A 15,732-nucleotide genomic window follows, 5' to 3' on the forward strand; every position below is an offset into this window, starting at 1 on the left:
TTTATAAATATATTCCTTGGATGTGTTTTTCTGAATTCAGCAAAATTCTTTCCACGCTTGGCATTTTCTGCATGTTTATGTGTTGCGGCATATGTAGTTTTAGACCTAGTAGTTGTAAAATGAACTTTCGCTGTGATGTATAAAAAAACATGCAGGCACAGGGGCTCTGAATGGAGTCCATCCCTGTGATGTGTAAGAAGGGCCTCACATTGTTTATTTTTTAGCTGCCCTTTCATACAATCATTTGAGCGCCCAATTAGATTTTTTTTTAGACCACATTGGCCACAAATAGGATTTCCAATCTAAAATTTTGTATTTCCAGGATCTCTAGATCCCAGGATTAATTTTTGGATTGGAATTAAGGAAAAAAGGGGCATTATATTTTTAAATGTATTTTAATTTCTTCTCCACCCGTCTTCCCTGCCACCAATCTCCCCCCTCCTTTCCTCCCTGCTATCCATCTCCCCCCTCCTGTCTTCTCTGACATCCATTTTACCCCACCTGTCCTCTTTTTCCATCCATCTTGCCCCTCCTGTCCTCTCTGTCATCTATCTTCCAATTCCTATCCTCCCTTCTGTCCTCTTTGCCATTCATCTTCCACTCCTACCCTCTCTGCCATCCATCTTCCCCACCTGTCCTCTTTGACATCCATCTTCCCCACCTGTCCTTAATGCTATCCTCCCCCGGGTAATTTTGGGTCTCAAAAATCTTCAGAATTGGAATTGCTAGCCACAAGTTCTGCACATGTGGGCACAAAGCTGCAGCAACCTATTGTGAGTACCATGGTCCTCTGCAGTAGCTGATCGTTGGCAGGGGCATACTTGCAGATGTTTAATTTTTCATCTCCAGGAGATGCCAGAAAGGAAATTCATATAATTACTATGGAGGCAGGGCCGGGCTTATTAAAGTCGGAAGGCCCCATTCCCATCATGACAAAATGCAGTGTATTGCAGGTTCCCAGGGAGGGGGCAGAGTTAAAATGCCATAAGTCTTATAGAATTGCATCATATTGGCCTCACCCACTCCCTACGGACCTACTACTCCCAGTATTATCTCTTCATCCAGCCCACTTTACTAGGGAGATTCACTCACTCTTCCGGTGGTCTGGCGGATGAGTCTCCTGGACCTTTTGGGTCCTGGCTTCACATCAATTTGTATCCGTCCTCCACCCTCTTGGCTCTCCTTTTCTCTCTCCCTGCTGCCCTTTTATAGTGTGTTCCACACAGAGAGACTATTATAGGATAATTTGTCATACTTGCCTACTTTTGATAAAGCATTTCATGGAGGTTGTAAAAGCAGCACATATGAGCGCAGCGGTAAAGTGAATGTGTACTGCTACATCTGAAAGAAATGTCATAAAATGTAATTACATGTAAATGAGCCCCAAAGCAATTAATAAGATCTACTTGTTGATGAAAACACACTGATACTTTTTTAGAAATTGCATGTAGCCATAGAGATCTTTGTGCCTTATAACCAGTGGTGGATTTTACCTAGGGGCTGCGAGGCTGCAGCCCCCCAGTAAAATCCTCCACTTCAGTGACTGCACTGGCTACACTATGACTGGAGGTGGCTTCCCATTGGAAGCACTACCTGCCAGTCACACACAGGACAGTCAGCCCCAGGGGGAGGTGTCGCCTTTCCCTGGGACTGCCAATCCGGGCTGCCATAAGCACAGAGTGGCTTCCAGTGGAAGCTGCTGCTCTGCCTTTCGGGCAGCCCTACATTGGTAGCCGCCCCGAGAAGCTGGTCTAGTGTTATGTGCATGCGCGGCGCTACCGCTGCTCATGCATAAGTCCCGGTGCCTGACTGTCTTTGTGCAGGCGCCAGGACCATTAACCAGTAGCAGCGACAGCCCCCCTCAGGTAAGAGGGCAGGAGCCGCTGCTGCTTATAGCCAATGGATGGAAATGATACTAATGATCCCATTTGGAATGTGTATATCTTTGGGTGGGTATATAACAGCTTCATAATAGGGGTAAGGTGCAATCAGGGAGATTGCTAGACTCTCTAGGGGAGGGGTGGCCAACCAGTCACAGGGAAAGAGACAAAAAATATCTGTAGTCAAGTTAAAAAGCCGAAAGTATGAGGGCTCCGAGCCTAGCACATTGAAAATGCAAGCCAGATCCACATAAAATACATTGAAAAAAACCCAATTCCACATAAAATGCAATAATAAAAACAACCACAGCTCTTACCTTGCTGCAGTGTCAAGTCTAGAAGGGTTCCTCAGGACGTCACAGTATTCTGACTTCACAGTAGTTCATGTTGTTAGCTCACACACACATTCACCGTGGAGGTAACTGTTGATGTAAAAGAAAAAGCCAGAGCAATACAGAAAACATTGAAAAAGCCACGTAAAATACACTGAAACAAGCCAGATCCACATAAAATAAACTGAAACAAGCCGGATCCACATAAAGTGCATTTTAAAAACCACATCCACATAAAATACATATTGAAATCCAGAACTACATAAAATACAATGAAAAGACAGATCCACATAAAATAGATTGAAAAAGCAAGATTCACATAATACACACTTCAGCTCTTCCATGTGTCACTCCAGCCCCCTCCCTTGCCATTCCAGCCCACATTCATGTGTCATTGCAGTCCCCCCATGCCACTGCAGAGGCCCCTCATGTGTTACTCCATCCACCCCCCTGGAGTTATCTCAACAGCCCCACTCTGCCCCCATAAGCATGAAAGCAGGCATTATCCCTCCCAGCTCTCAAGCTGCCCCCCACTGGCTCTCAGAAAGTAGTGCCCATTATGCTGTGCCCCCTGTAGTTGTACCTCATATGCAGTGCCCCTGTAGTTGTGCCGCTTATGCAGTGCCCCCAGCCCAGAACTTACCTGACCATGCTGGTTGCTGCTGCCTCTGACTGGATCTAACTAGACCCAGCAGATGTGCAGGGCAGGCTCCTCTGCATCACTGGGCACGCTGGCCTCTGAAGCGATCAAAGGCTTCTTTAGACTCTGATCGCTTCAGAGGCCAGCATTCAAAGTTCCTGGGGGGGAGCTGCATCTCAAAACCAAAAGAGCCGCATGCAGCTCGAGAGCCGCGAGTTGGCCACCCCTGCTCTAGGGAGTCAGAGAGATTTCCCACTCTCCCTGGCTGTCAGGGAGACTCCCTGAAATAGTAGCAAAGTGTGGTTTATGTTTAAGAATTCCAGGTAAAAAAATTATAGAAGAAAGAGAACACTAAAGGCTAGATGCCAGTGGGTCAGATATTAAACATCAAGTAATCTTAATTAAAACTTGCATCTCCAATCTGTATGAAACTACATAAACATGTCTTTGTTAAATGTAAATTAAATGCATATCCTGGTTCGTAAGCCTGTAATAATAGCTGGAAAATTACTTAAGTGGCCATTTTAAATGTAATGATTTTATCACAGTAGGGATTTTTATATTCGAAATAACACATATAATGTATGCAGAATTCATATGAATTATTGTACAATTAAAAAAGTTTTTTTAAAAAGTAACGAGTTTACTGACTCTTCAGCAACCTCTGTTTTGCATATTGAATTGTGAAATGTAATCTAATCACAATACAGCTCCAGGTCTCCTGCTATTCTTAGGGGCCAATTCAATTCCCAATTTTACGTGATAATGATTCACAAGTGAAAGCACAATACATTTTTTGCTTCATGCTATTTAATTTTTCACCCTTTCATGCTATTGTGACCAAAGAAAAGACTTTACCTACAGCCATGGCCAAAAGTTTTGAGAATGAAGTATTGGTTTTCACAAAGTTTGGTGCTGTAGGGGCCTATTCATCATTACTAAAAATTAGATGGAGGTAATTTAGGTTTAGAACTCGCATGGAGTTCTACCTAATTACCGGAGGAATTTATCATTCCTCCTCTCCATAACTATCTATTCCGAAAAGCTGTCATTTTTGCGATGACAGCTTTTCAGGAAATAGATCCTTTTTTCCCTCTCTACTCTAACTTAATCAGTGCTGCGCATGTGCTGTTACATCTGTAAAAGCAGCACTGCCTACAGCTGCCTCCCCTCCGCTCACCTCCCTGGTCGCTGCAGTGACCTCCGGCTCTGGCTGCTATTCTGACACTGTGTTCTCCTGGAAGAACACAGTAAAGTTTAGAAAAAAAAACACTTTTTCTACTTCAGGGTCCATAGGGTATCCACAGGATACCTTGGGGTATAGGTGTGACGTCAGTCGCAGGGCACCAAAGAGTTAAGCTTTCAGCCTCCCAGGATGCACTAGGTCCCCCTCCTATACCCCGCCCCCGAGCCAAGGCACCTCAGTTTAGTTTGGTGCCCGGCCGGAGTCGGGTGCACCTGTTGGAGTGGGGGCTAGAAGAGCCCCTGAAGCTTTTTCTTCATGCAGCTGTGGCTGCACATCTGGATGAACAGCATGGACAGTCAGTCCTGACTTCCATGCTGTCTTCCCTACACCTCGCCGGTACCAGAACGCCGGTATTGATCCGGGGATGATGGTGGGCATCTGGGGGTCACAGCTAGCGGTGACCCCAGATGTTCCGGACCATGGCCGGATTCAAGGGGGACAGAGGTAAGCAGCGGGGTCCCGCGGTGGGTCCCCGCTGATCACATGGTCCTAAGTCCCCAGGCAGGGGGCTCCCTGGGGACTGGCTGCAGCGTGGAGCCAGGCGACCAACCTGCGCTTCCACTACCCCCTGGGACAGCGGACCGCAGCAGAGCGGTAGCGCTGCGGCGTCCCAGGGGTTAAATGCATGCCAGGGGAGCGTGCCTTCCCTGTCTCACAGCCGGAGCCTCCCCCGCTGCACACAGCCCTCTCTGCACTGTGCTGACTGGCCCTGTGTCAGCGCTCCTCCCCCAGGCCAGCCTTCTCTCTGCTCCTCGGCGGCCGTCTTTTCAGAAGCATGGTGAACGCTGCTGGAAGCCTGCATTGGAAGCATCGTGGTCTGGGTCCCCCCGCATACCTCTCCTCCGCTGTGGTCAGGTCTGTGTATGCAGCGCTGTGTCCTACCAGGCCCTGTGTCTGTGTAGTTGAGTGATCAGCGCTGTTAGTGCAGGAATTGATTTTCTTTGCATTGTATGTGACTGTGCTAGCGCTGCTGCCTGTAACTTTTCTTCTCAAGACTGTCAGCTTTATTACTGTCCCTGTTCTTTCTGCTAAGCCCTTGCGGTGCGGTGCTGCAGGGTGGTCTCTCGCCTATTTAATATATAATTGGTGAGAGGGGTCACATACGTGGTGCCATCATGTCTGAAAGTGATTTTCCCCTCCGGCTACAGTGTACCACGTGTAAAGTACCGTTAGCGGAGGGGGAGGGTAGCGCGGAGGGCCTTTGCCGGCAGTGTTTGTCCATGGCGCGGCCTCTTACGGTTACAGCACCGGTACAGGAGCCGTCCTGGGCTTGTTTCGCTCAGGCGCTAACAGCTTTAGTGGGCCAGTTAGCTCCGCAGCCTGCGTTTACTCCGATGGGTTTGTCCCAGCAGTCTGTGGTGTCGTCACCCATGCAGGGTTTCCCACGACAATTGGTGGTACCTCACAGTCTCCCTATTTCCCCGCTCCCGGTTTCTCAGGAGCCAGCGTGGGTTAACTCCCTGACGAGTTCTGTACAGCACTTGTCGGATGTGTTGCAAGGGGAGTCTGTGATGCGGCCTCATAAACGGCCGGTGGCGTCTCTGTCCGCTCCTTATGAGGATGACGAAGGGACGTCTGATGATGGGGAGATTCTGGATCCTTATGATCAGGAACCTCTCCATACTAAGGACGCTGATGCTAAGTCCAAAGTATATATTCCTGGACTTATTCGGGCGGTCCGCACAGCCTTGGTGATTGAGGACGAAGTTCCCCCAGCGGCTAAGTCTAAGTATGCCTTTTTTAAAGACGTGAAGGGCGATGCCACAGTCTTTCCTCTTTCGGGTCAGTTGGTGGACCATTTAGAGGAGGCGTGGAAACAGCCTGGCAAAAGATACCAGCCGCAGCGACGCCTGGCGGTGGCTTATCCGTTCGCGGATAATTATTTTGGTAAGTGGGAATCCCCTCCACAGGTGGATTCTCACGTGACCCGTCTTGTTCGTAGTGCCACATTGCCGATGCCATCCATATCCTCCCTTAAGGATGCTACGGACCGCAAGGTGGAAATCTGCCTGAAGTCCACTTATTCCCTTGCGGGGGGGGGGGCAGCACGGCCGGCTATGGCCATTTGCTGGGTTGCCAGAGTGATGGAGCGCTGGGCGGATTCATTAGAGGCTTCTTTTGATTCCGACTGTCCGGCCGAACAGGCGTAGTTGATTGGCAATCTCCGTGATTCGGCCACCTACATCAACGAGGCGGCTCTAGACATTAGTACTCTGGTGTCTAGAATTTCTTCAGCAGCGGTAGCTGCTCGTCGCACCTTGTGGATGCAGATTCCAAGAAGGGTCTGGAAGCGTTGCCGTTTACCGGAGAAGTCCTCTTCGGTCCGGATCTGGATAAGATTGTGGCCACGCTGGCGGCAGCCAAATCGGCTTGTCTCCCGTCGGCCGCTGCTCCTTCTGGTTCTGGACCATCGTCCTTTCAGTCATCTAGGGCCCAGGGCAGGCCCAAACCACAGTCGTTTCCTCGTCAGGCTGGCCCTAGGAAATCGGTTAAGCCCCGGAAGCAGGCATGGAGTACCAGACGTCCGGCCCCCAAGCCAGATGACAAGCCTGTGGCCTGACGGTCCGGGCCTCCCTTTGGGGGATCCCAGGGTGGGAGGCCGCCTGCTGCAGTTCGCCCAGTGTTGGTCGGTCACTACGACAGACACTTGGGTTCTGGAGGTGGTCTCCCACGGGTACGCCCTCTCCTTCCGGCACAGACCCCCGGCTCGATTCTTCACCACGGGTCTACCATCAGACCGGAACAAGGCTACGGAGCTGCGGAAGGTATTGCACACTATGCTCCAGGCTGGAGTTATAGTGCCTGTTCCATTCTCCCAGAGGGGCCAGGGTTTCTATTCAAATTTATTTATTTTTTTTGGTACAGAAACCCAATGGGTCGTATCGTCCGATTCTCAACCTCAAAGCACTCAACAAGTCTTTGCGGGTACCGAAGTTTCGGATGGAGACCCTACGGTCCATCATTCTGGTGCTGGAACCTGGGGACTACATGGTGTCATTGGACATACAGGACGCTTACCTGCATGTCCCTATTCTTTTGCGCCATCAACAGTTCCTCAGGTTTGCAATCCGCAGCGACCACTTCCAGTTTCGGGCGTTACCTTTTGGCCTGGCGACAGCACCACGTGTTTTCACCAAGGTGATGGCGGTCATGGCGGCTTCTCTGCGGCTGCAGGGAGTCCGCATGTTGCCATACTTGGACGACCTGTTATTGGTGGTAGGATCTCCAGAGCTCCTTCTACGCCACTTGGACCTGACCATTGCCCTGCTGCAACGTCACGGCTGGCTAATCAACTGGCAGAAGTCCACTCTAATCCCGTCTCGGAGGATTCTGCATCTTGGAGCCTTATTGGACTCGGGACAGCAAAAGATCTTCGTGACGGAGGAAAAGATCTCTGCTTTACAGTCGAGGGTGCGCAGTTGTCTGCACAGCCGCCGGGTGTCTCTACACTCGGCGATGAGGTTACTGGGCTCCATGGTGTCGGTGTTCGACATGGTGGAATATGCCCAGTTTCACTCCAGACCTCTGCAGCACCTGATCCTGTCAAAGTGGAACGGGCTGCCTCAGTCTCTGAAGTCCCAGACGATTGTGTTCACCCCGGAGGTTCGCCTGTCCCTTGCTTGGTGGTTACAGACGACCCACCTCAGCGAGGGACGTCCGTTCTGGGTTCCAAATTGGGTCCTGTTGACAACGGACGCCAGTCTTCGGGGCTGGGGAGCAGTTTCGGGTCCACACTTGTTCCAGGGCAGGTGGACGCTGACAGAAGCGGAGCTTCCAATCAATATCTTGGAACTCCGTGTGGTCTTCAATGCTCTCCAGCAGGCACACCGGTTTCTCCAGGGTCACCCGGTACAGGTCCAGTCGGACAACGCTACCACCGTGGCCTACATAAACAGGCAAGGAGGAACCCGAAGCCGGGCGGCTCTCGTAGAGGTGTCTCGGATCCTGGTTTGGGCGGAGCGCAATCTTCCGGCCATATCAGCGGTCTTCATCCCGGGACTGCTCAATTGGGAGGCGGACTTTCTAAGTCGCCAGGACGTTCATCCGGGGGAATGGTCCCTGCACCCGGACGTTTTTCAACTACTGGTGGACAGATGGGGTCTTCCAGAGATCGACCTCATGGCGTCCCGGCACAACAACAAGTTGCCGGTGTACGGGTCTCGCACAAGAGACGAAGGGGCCTCTCTGGTGGATGCTCTGTCCGTCCGGTGGACGTTCCGGTTCGCATACCTGTTCCCTCCGGTCTCCCTTCTTCCACGGGTAATCCGGAAATTCAAACAGGAAGGAGGGATGCTCCTGTTGAGAGCTCCCGTGTGGCCCAGACGGCACTGGTTCTCAGACCTTCAGGGTCTGTCCATGGACAGTCCTCTGCGGTTGCCGCTACGACCGGACCTCCTGTCTCAGGGTCCTTGTCGTCACCCGGACCTGACTCGGCTGTCTTTGACGCGTGGCTGTTGAGACAGCTCTGTGGTGCGTACCATGTTGCGAGCTCGGAAACCGTCTTCCGCGAGGATATACCATCGCGTGTGGCATACGTTCTTCCAGTGGTGTCGACCGAGAGGTTATGCACCGCGGGAGTTTCGTCTGTCTCGGATTCTCGCCTTCCTGCAAGCGGGACTAGATCATGGGCTTCGCCTTGCTTCTTTGAAGGTACAGGTTTCACCGTAGGATTGCTATAATCCCGGATGTGCGCACCTTTATGCAAGGTGTTGTCCGCATTCAGCCGCCCTTTGTTCCACCTGTGGCGCCTTGGGATTTGGCTGTGGTCCTGAGGGCTCTCCAAGGACCGCCGTTTGAACCACTGGGATCAGTGGATCTTAAATGGCTAACAGCTAAGACCGTTTTCCTTCTGGCTATTGCTTCGGCCAGACGTGTTTCTGAGTTAGGGGCTCTTTCTTGTAGACCCCCTTTCTTGGTTTTTCGTGGGAACAGGGCAGTACTCCGCACTCGGCCCGAGTTTCTTCCCAAAGTTGTTTCCCAGTTTCATGTTATCGAGGAAATCGTTGTTCCGGCCTTTAACTCACCGGGTCTTTCCGTGGGTGAGGCCTCTGTGGATGTTGTGCGGGCTTAAAGGACTAATGTTGACCGCACTTCTTCGTTTAGGAAGTCTGATGCTTTGTTTGTCCTCTATGGCTTCCGTAAAAAGGGTTGGCCTGCTTCAAAGCAAACTTTCGCAGCCTGGATCCGTATGGCTATTTCTGAAGCTTATCTTCATGAAGGCCTACCGGTTCCTCCTTCTCTGAAGGCTCATTCCACTAGGTCTGTGGGTCCTTCTGCAAGGCTGCTACGTGGTCCTCTGTCCATACCTTCGTGAGGTATTACAGGTTTGACACCTTCGCCTCTCAGGATGCTTCCTTCGGGCGGGGGATTCTCCTTTCTGCACAGGAGCGTCCCCACCCTTAAAGGATACTGCTTTGGGACATCCCCAAGGTATCCTGTGGATACCCTATGGACCCTGAAGTAGAAAATATGAGATATGGTAAGAACTTACCCTTGTTATCTCTATTTCTACGAAGTCCATAGGGTTCCACAGGACTCCCGCCCTGTCGCACCTGTGCTGCAGATGGGCTTTGCTCTGGTCACCGGTTTTCCATCTCCCTCTGGTGAGAATGTGATTCTTGTATGTGTCCAGATCTTTGTTCTCTCTCTTCCTTCTCCTCCTCCGGCCTATGGCTTGGTAACTAACTGAGGTGCCTTGGCTCGGGGGCGGGGTATAGGAGGGGGACCTAGTGCATCCTGGGAGGCTGAAAGCTTAACTCTTTGGTGCCCTGCGACTGACGTCACACCTATACCCCAAGGTATCCTGTGGAACCCTATGGACTTCGTAGAAATAGAGATAACAAGGGTAAGTTCTTACCATATCTCATATTTTTTTTTCTTTTAAACTTTACTGTGTTCTGTCGGGTGAACACAGTGTCAGCACAGCCACTGGAGCCAGAGGAGAGACCAGGGAGCGCCGAAGCAAGCCGAGGAGGACCTGCCCAGCTGACAGCAGGTAAGTGTAACCCGCTATACGTCACCTGAGAGTGGCGTTTAGTAACACCATCAAATTCCAAAAATACATAATTTTCGGAATTTGATGAATAGCATAATTTCCATATTCCCATACTAATGTATGGGGAGTGTGGAAATTAACGCAGGCGGACTTAACACAGGTGATATCACTGATATCTCCTGTGTTAAGTGTCTTCATGAATACTAAAATAATGGTAATTAAGGAAAATGTCCTTTTTTAAAAATTTTATTTTAGTGTTGATGAATAGGCCCCTCAGTGTTTTTAGACCTTTTTGTCAGATGTTACTATGGTATACTGAAGTAAAATTACAAGCATTTCATAAGTGTCAAAGGCTTTTAAGATAATAGAAATTCAGAGCGTCATTTAGGGGGTGTGGTGTATGGTTATTAGGCCACGCCCCTTTCAGGACGCAAGGTCATGGGGGGGTCAGAGTCCCTGTCTGCACATGGTGCTGGAGCCGGCTTTGTTCCTAGAGACAGTGTCCTGAAAAAGATTGACTCATTCCTCAATGAGAATGATTACTGAGAGAAGCAAACTTCTTAGGATCTAATTAGAAAAAATCCTTTAATCATTTCATTACTTCTTTAATTGTACAACACTATGACAATGAAGTCAAACATCTGGGACGATTATTTACTGAAGAAACTTTACAATAAGCTGGGTTCTAGATTATTGGAGCAAAGAGATGTGTATGTAACTCCGGGCCTGATTCAGAGTAGTATGCAAACCTGATAGGTTGGGTAGTAAACTGATTGAGAGACTGCACAGGATCTGTACGAAGCCGCAGCCTGCTTGGGTGGCGAGTGTGTGAGGCTGGCCTCCGTCCAGAAAATGAGGGGAGTCTCACTTCCGTTTTCTGGGAGCGCTGAGACCAGGGTCTGCGTCTTCTGACACAGACTTCCTGGCCTCGATTATGGAGTTGCGAAGGGCAATCTTGGTAACCTCAGAAGAGATTAGTTCTACTTATTGTCTTTGGTATCACCCCGTACATATAAGACATATATTATATGTCCGAAATAACCATTCGGGGGTTCAGCGTCAATTTTTGAATATACCCACTAGTGCAGAAGTAGCTCCCCTGTCCCTTTCCCTTATTTGTACATAACCTCAGGGTAACTCAGATATCCAATAGTCTCGCAGAAGATCAGATACTGTGTCTTAGGACGCAGCACTCAGATCTGTGGTGCAGCCAGGAGGAGTCTATTTACACCAGACAGCACCTGCTGCTTTTGCATATGAGTTGTATGGTATTGCACAGGCACTTTCATGTGGCTATGCAATACCGTACATCTCTGAGCCAGGCCCTCAATCTTCCGATGTATCACTTATCACAAACTTCATGGTACTTCTCGAACACAGAAGATGGCCAATCTTCCAGCAGGCAGGCTTGGTACAGGACCTCCCTTTTCCAATGTAGGTCTTGATGTATTTGGTTCATGGACTGGCATTACACAATATACTAGAGGAGCCCATGCGAACAGTGCTGGGCGGTTGTATTCACCTGTATGGCCATCAGAACTGTTCACATTGAGGTCATGGGGATATATTTACTATATATTTACTATTTACTATATTTACTACAGTGCCGCTTTTTAGATGTTCAGATTTTGCCCATAGCAACTAATCAGATTCTACTTAACATTTATCGAGCACCTTCTAGAATAGGGGAGGGCAATAAGCGGGCCCCCAGCTGTTGTAGAACTACACATTCCAGCATGCCTTGCTACGGTTTTGCTATTTGACTATGCAAAAACTGTTGCAATGCATGCTGGGATGTGTAGTTTAACAGCTGGAGGGCCACTTCTTGCCCACCTCTGTTCTAGAAGATATTGCCCATAGCAACCAGATTCTAGGTACTATCTCCACTTCTAAAAACCGGCACTTCAGTAAAAATACCTCCATAGAATCAATTGACACTTCAAGAGGACAGAGCAAGTCCAGTTTACATAGTGATGGTGATGGTTATGGATTTTATAAGGGTGTGGAAACCTTATTGAAATTAAGGTTTAAGGCATGTACTTGTACTACTGTTTATATTGCTAACCTAGCATCCATACACCATTTTGCATGGCCACCACAATGATGTCAAATGTTCCTCTTATAGATTGTATTCACTTATGCATTCAATATTTTTAGTGCTGCACACAATTTATTTTGCTATCACACTATCAAATCCCCCCCCCCCTCACCCCCTGCCCCAGCTTCAGTTGACCTTACCTTCAGTGGCGTACCCAGCTTTTCACAAGAGGGGGAGCAGAGCTGAAAAAAAATAGGCTCCCCAGGTGTTTCAAACTTCAAATATCAACATCTGAATACAGTACATTTTTTGCACCAAAATTAAAAAACAGAGCTTACAGTGACTGCTATACAGTACACACAGCATCGCAGTGACCATCATACAATACAGAAAGAATTTTTGTGACCACTACACAGTACAAAGAATATTTTTAGGACCATCATACAGTACAAAAAGCAATTTTGAGACTGCCACACAATACAGAGAACATTTTTGTGACAGCCATACAATTCCTGACATCACTAATTAACCCCTCCTCAAAAATCATTAACTATTTAAGCATCATTGTAACAAAACTATTGAACATAGTTAACCACTTCATTAACTCATTCCTTATATTTATTAATTACTCCTCGCATCATCAATTAATTTCATTAACACCCTCATTACCTCACTCAGTCGAATAAAAAACTTTAGCCGAAAAGAACCTCAATAAAAATATTAACACTTTTCATCTTAGTTAACTCTATTAAAGCATTAACGACTTCACCCTCATAATAAAACCCACTTAGAACATACCCCATTATACTTATTAAATCCATTTAAACTACAAATATTATCCTACCCAATCCCCAAATGTCACCTCCCCAGTGCTAGTCTGATTATTTCTTCTGTGGTGTTTGCACGGTGTCATTGCCACTGGAACATGGAAAGCTGTAGATGACTTTCTGAAGTACTTCTTTTGATTTCTTCCAACTGTGGATAACAAGTCTCACAGCACCTGCACAACCAGAAGGGACTACCACGGAGGAGGTAGGGGCCATGCATTGCAGGTATAAGCTGCACAATCACTACAAGGGGAGTGGAGGAGGAGTAATGTGCTGCATCTGGGCAACCATCCACAGGCTGCCAACCCACCTGCCCCTCCTCTGTTCCCAGACCAGCATCCAGCAATATTGTTTGTGGGAAAAAAAATGATTCAGCCGTTGGGCATTCCTGAGTCGCACTCTTGCCCCTGATACACTGTCATTTAACATTTCTTCAACAGGAGGAGCGGTTGCTCCCCCTGCACCCTCATTGGCTATACCACTGCTTACAGTAACTCGTACCCATCCACTAAAACACTTATACCCTCAGTTACATTTTCGAAACTAACTCTCTCATACTCATACCTTCCAACATTCAGTATTCTAAAGAAATGTTGGATAACCACACCGAGAGAATGAATTTAGTATTAAAATATCAACCTTTATTCCCGAATACTACAGATAAATGTGTGTGTGTGTGTGTTTAAAATCACAATTTATTAGGTATTCACAGGCCTGTAGAGAGCCTGGCCGGTCCTGGGTGATTTCAAGGGGGCGCGTGTGACGTCATGATGTCACGTGCGCTGCAGCGCAGCGCAAAAAAAAAGCTAATGCTACACCCAGTGCTGGAGACCAAACTGCGAACACTGCTCAATTGGAGATGAGCTCTGATCGCGTCAGCTGGCCCTGCAGCAGTGAGTTGGTCTGGCAGCAAGCCACAGGGGGGAGCAGGGGCTGGCTCAGCGGGTACTCTACCGAGTTCCCGGTGGCCCAGTCCACCGCTGTGTGTGCGCGTGTACATTTCCATTAGGAATCGCTTTTTGAAATTTCATTGTTTATAGCTGGACTGTCAAATGATGGTTTTAGACTTTGTTTACTTTTCTGACAACATTTTTTAAACCGTCTGAAACTACCCTAAAACTCTGGGATACATGTAATATATTGCTTACCCTATAAAACAAACAATTTATCATATAATTTAAGAAGTCACTAAAACTTCAACCTCTTCCATTTGTGTATATTAATACTTATCTCCTTAAAGATAAAAAAAAAATGAGCTGGAGGAAGATTCAACCACCCATGCCATGGGTAATACTGATATTGCTTGTCTATAGAAGTAAATAAAGATTATTACTCAAGGGTAATGGGAATATCTGTAGGCATTTTAAAGCACTTTTAAAGGTAAATGACCCTATTAATTTTGCTTACCATTTCATTAACAGTGTGCATTGTTCTGCAAGAGGTAGCACAGAGGCAAACAGAATTGGTATCAAATTCAGTTGCCTAAGGCTGAGACAATGCACTTCAATTACACTAAGTGAATTCCCTTTACTAATTAAGGAAATAAAGCTTACAGTACAGTGAGGCCATTAGCTTGAATTTGACAGACATTGTTTAAAATGTTTTGGTTTAGGTATTCCTTGCAGACGTTTCGTGAGATGCCAGTTTAATTTTCAGAGAATGGTCATTGGGAATTAAGGTTTATAACTTGTGAATCCAGTTCACCCACAGGCAGTTCTGTATCATAAGCAAGTTGGTCCCTCCTCACATGAGTGTGCCAATTGGGGACTGAGAAGTGCAGTTCAGTTTTAAGCAGGATAGGAACATGGACAGGTTACAGGAATTTATTATAGAGCTTGTTGAATTTTCATAGGTTGACTCATCAAATTGCATTGCAATACCTCTGCTGCTCATACACAAACTATCTAATGGGTACACCATAATGTAGGATAGTAAATAGCTCAGTTTTAAATAAGCAATATTTAAATTTTTTTATATAAATTCTGGAAATAAGGAATTTTTGCTATCACTATTTATAAGTGGCGTAAATGAAAATGTCCATATTGCCACAAAGGAGCTGTTCATGATTAATAAGTTCCTACATCTTCGAACTGGATCTCTTGATTTTAATAGAAATAAAATTAATCAAGCTCCCTGGCCATCTTGATAACACTAATTTAGACTAGTCCGAGCCTGCACATCCCTAATTTAGACAAGCGGTATCAAAGACATATATAATATATTTTTTAATGCATACTTGTGATTACATAGTATATTACATTTACATTATTTTGTACAGTAATAGAAGCTTTCCATGAAGATGAACTCCCCTGCACTGTTCCAGAAAAGCTACAGAGGTGAAAAATAGAGGATAGAATACAAGTTGCAAAATAGATGGCTTTACAATGACACTTTTATTTTTTTCAGTGCCTCTGGCTCTTCAGTGTTGTGAACCTACAAAGCACAGCATTTCCTGCAGAGGATTCTGGGGAAGTTGTTGATGGGTGGTATACATGTCCCAGTTTCTTAACTTCTGAAGGTAACTATCCAGACAATGAGCAACCTTGATTGCCATACCAACTGTAAAAGGTTTATAATTTTCTCTAGACAGTCTCTCACTACCTGGGGAGCAGGCTGACAGAGCTGTTGAGAGACACTGCTATGACTTTATGTAAGTGCTGAATTTAAATGTTTTGTGTGAGTTGGGCATTAGGACCTCCACCCTTGGAGAGGGAGACTTCTGTTTAGTTAGTTACTTAGTCTTATTTTTAAGATTTTGTTTATTTTGCTACCCA

At 47.1% G+C, this 15,732-nt stretch overlaps 1 protein-coding gene across 1 annotated transcript in view; it reads left to right on the forward strand.

Moving 5' to 3' along the window:
- SH3RF2 (SH3 domain containing ring finger 2) overlaps positions 1-15,732 on the forward strand; it is a 280,359-nt gene that overhangs the window by 28,790 nt on the left and 235,837 nt on the right. The gene's annotated exons all lie outside the window — the stretch shown is intronic.

This window comes from Taudactylus pleione, unplaced genomic scaffold (assembly GCF_031769625.1).
Source record: "Taudactylus pleione unplaced genomic scaffold, aTauple2 ptg000342l, whole genome shotgun sequence".
Classification (NCBI taxonomy): Eukaryota; Metazoa; Chordata; class Amphibia; order Anura; family Myobatrachidae; genus Taudactylus; species Taudactylus pleione.